Source organism: Hemitrygon akajei, chromosome 18 (assembly GCF_048418815.1).
Source record: "Hemitrygon akajei chromosome 18, sHemAka1.3, whole genome shotgun sequence".
Classification (NCBI taxonomy): domain Eukaryota; kingdom Metazoa; phylum Chordata; class Chondrichthyes; order Myliobatiformes; family Dasyatidae; genus Hemitrygon; species Hemitrygon akajei.
In genome coordinates, this window is record NC_133141.1 from 76,006,269 (window position 1) to 76,009,859 (window position 3,591).

The following is a 3,591-nucleotide window of genomic DNA, read 5'->3' on the forward strand; positions in this document are numbered from 1 at the left end:
GGAGAGGGGAGGCTGTGCTGTGGAGCCAGATGAGGGAGGAGAGGGGAGGCTGTGCTGTGGAACCAGATGAAGGAGGAGAGGGGAGGCTGTGCTGTGGAACCAGATGAGGGAGGAGAGGGAGGAGAGGGGAGGCTGTGCTGTGGAACCAGATGAGGGAGAGAGGGAGAGAGGGAGGCTGTGCTGTGGAACCAGATGAGGGAGGAGAGGGGAGGCTGTGCTGTGGAACCAGATGAGGGAGGAGAGGGGAGGCTGTGCTGTGGAACCAGATGAGGGAGGAGAGGGGAGGAGAGGGGAGGCTGTGCTGTGGAACCAGATGAGGGAGGAGAGGGGAGGCTGTGCTGTGGAACCAGATGAGGGAGGAGAGGGGGAGGCTGTGCTGTGGAACCAGATGAGGGAGGAGAGGGGAGAGAGGGGAGGCTGTGCTGTGGAACCAGATGAGGGAGGAGAGGGGAGGCTGTGCTGTGGAACCAGATGAGGAGGAGAGGGAGGAGAGGGGAGGCTGTGCTGTGGAACCAGATGAGGGAGGAGAGGGGAGGCTGTGCTGTGGAACCAGATGAGGGAGGAGAGGGGAAGCTGTGCTGTGGAACCAGATGAGGGAGGAGAGGGGAGGCTGTGCTGTGGAACCAGATGAGGGAGGAGAGGGGAGGAGAGGGAGGCTGTGCTGTGGAGCCAGATGAGGGAGGAGAGGGGAGGAGAGGGGAGGTTGTGCTGTGGAACCAGATGAGGGAGGAGAGGGGAGGAGAGGGGAGGCTGTGCTGTGGAACCAGATGAGGGAGGAGAGGGGAGGTTGTGCTGTGGAACCAGATGAGGGAGGAGAGGGGAGGCTGTGCTGTGGAGCCAGATGAGGGAGGAGAGGGGAGGCTGTGCTGTGGAACCAGATGAAGGAGGAGAGGGGAGGCTGTGCTGTGGAACCAGATGAGGGAGGAGAGGGGAGGAGAGGGGAGGCTGTGCTGTGGAACCAGATGAGGGAGGAGAGGGGAGGAGAGGGGAGGCTGTGCTGTGGAACCAGATGAGGGAGGAGAGGGGAGGCTGTGCTGTGGAACCAGATGAGGGAGGAGAGGGGAGGAGAGGGGAGGCTGTGCTGTGGAACCAGATGAGGGAGGAGAGGGAGGAGAGGGGGAGGTTGTGCTGTGGAACCAGATGAGGGAGGAGAGGGGAGGCTGTGCTGTGGAACCAGATGAGGGAGGAGAGGGGAGGAGAGGGGAGGCTGTGCTGTGGAACCAGATGAGGGAGGAGAGGGGAGGAGAGGGGAGGCTGTGCTGTGGAACCAGATGAGGGAGGAGAGGGGAGGAGAGGGGAGGCTGTGCTGTGGAACCAGATGAGGGAGGAGAGGGGAGGCTGTGCTGTGGAACCAGATGAGGGAGGAGAGGGGAGGCTGTGCTGTGGAACCAGATGAGGGAGGAGAGGGGAGGCTGTGCTGTGGAACCAGATGAGGGAGGAGAGGGGAGGCTGTGCTGTGGAACCAGATGAGGGAGGAGAGGGGAGGCTGTGCTGTGGAGCCAGATGAGGGAGGAGAGGGGAGGCTGTGCTGTGGAACCAGATGAGGGAGGAGAGGGGAGGCTGTGCTGTGGAACAGATGAGGGAGGAGAGGGGAGGTTGTGCTGTGGAACCAGATGAGGGAGGAGAGGGGAGGCTGTGCTGTGGAACCAGATGAGGGAGGAGAGGGGAGGCTGTGCTGTGGAACCAGATGAGGGAGGAGAGGGGAGGAGAGGGGAGGCTGTGCTGTGGAACCAGATGAGGGAGGAGAGGGGAAGCTGTGCTGTGGAACCAGATGAGGGAGGAGAGGGGAGGCTGTGCTGTGGAACCAGATGAGGGAGGAGAGGGGAGGAGAGGGGAGGCTGTGCTGTGGAGCCAGATGAGGGAGGAGAGGGGAGGAGAGGGGAGGTTGTGCTGTGGAACCAGATGAGGGAGGAGAGGGGAGGAGAGGGGAGGCTGTGCTGTGGAACCAGATGAGGGAGGAGAGGGAGGTTGTGCTGTGGAACCAGATGAGGGAGGAGAGGGGAGGCTGTGCTGTGGAGCCAGATGAGGGAGGAGAGGGGAGGCTGTGCTGTGTAACCAGATGAAGGAGGAGAGGGGAGGCTGTGCTGTGGAACCAGATGAGGGAGGAGAGGGGAGGAGAGGGGAGGCTGTGCTGTGGAACCAGATGAGGAGGAGAGGGGAGGAGAGGGGAGGCTGTGCTGTGGAACCAGATGAGGGAGGAGAGGGGAGGCTGTGCTGTGGAACCAGATGAGGGAGGAGAGGGGAGGCTGTGCTGTGGAACCAGATGAGGGAGGAGAGGGGAGGAGAGGGGAGGCTGTGCTGTGGAACCAGATGAGGGAGGAGAGGGGAGGCTGTGCTGTGGAACCAGATGAGGGAGGAGAGGGGAGGAGAGGGAGGCTGTGCTGTGGAACCAGATGAGGGAGGAGAGGGGAGAGAGGGAGGTTGTGCTGTGGAACCAGATGAGGGAGGAGAGGGGAGGCTGTGCTGTGGAACCAGATGAGGGAGGAGAGGGGAGGAAGGGGAGGCTGTGCTGTGGAACCAGATGAGGGAGGAGAGGGGAGGAGAGGGGAGGCTGTGCTGTGGAACCAGATGAGGGAGGAGAGGGGAGGCTGTGCTGTGGAACCAGATGAGGGAGGAGAGGGGAGGCTGTGCTGTGGAACCAGATGAGGGAGGAGAGGGGAGGCTGTGCTGTGGAACCAGATGAGGGAGGAGAGGGGAGGCTGTGCTGTGGAACCAGATGAGGGAGGAGAGGGGAGGCTGTGCTGTGGAACCAGATGAGGGAGGAGAGGGAGGCTGTGCTGTGGAACCAGATGAGGGGAGAGGGAGAGGGGAGGCTGTGCTGTGGAACCAGATGAGGGAGGAGAGGGGAGGCTGTGCTGTGGAACCAGATGAGGGAGGAGAGGGGAAGCTGTGCTGTGGAACCAGATGAGGGAGGAGAGGGGAGGCTGTGCTGTGGACCAGATGAGGGAGGAGAGGGGGGAGGAGAGGGGAGGCTGTGCTGTGGAGCCAGATGAGGGAGGAGAGGGGAGGTTGTGCTGTGGAACCAGATGAGGGAGGAGAGGGGAGGAGAGGGGAGGCTGTGCTGTGGAACAGATGAGGAGGAGAGGGGAGGTTGTGCTGTGGAACCAGATGAGGGAGGAGAGGGGAGGCTGTGCTGTGGAGCCAGATGAGGGAGGAGAGGGAGGCTGTGCTGTGGAACCAGATGAAGGAGGAGAGGGGAGGCTGTGCTGTGGAACCAGATGAGGGAGGAGAGGGGAGGAGAGGGAGGCTGTGCTGTGGAAGCAGATGAGGGAGGAGAGGGGAGGAGAGGGGAGGCTGTGCTGTGGAACCAGATGAGGGAGGAGAGGGGAGGCTGTGCTGTGGAACCAGATGAGGGAGGAGAGGGGAGGCTGTGCTGTGGAACCAGATGAGGGAGGAGAGGGGAGGAGAGGGGAGGCTGTGCTGTGGAACCAGATGAGGGAGGAGAGGGGAGGCTGTGCTGTGGAACCAGATGAGGAGGAGAGGGGAGGAGAGGGGAGGCTGTGCTGTGGAACCAGATGAGGGAGGAGAGGGGAGGAGAGGGGAGGTTGTGCTGTGGAACCAGATGAGGGAGGAGAGGGGAGGCTGTGCTGT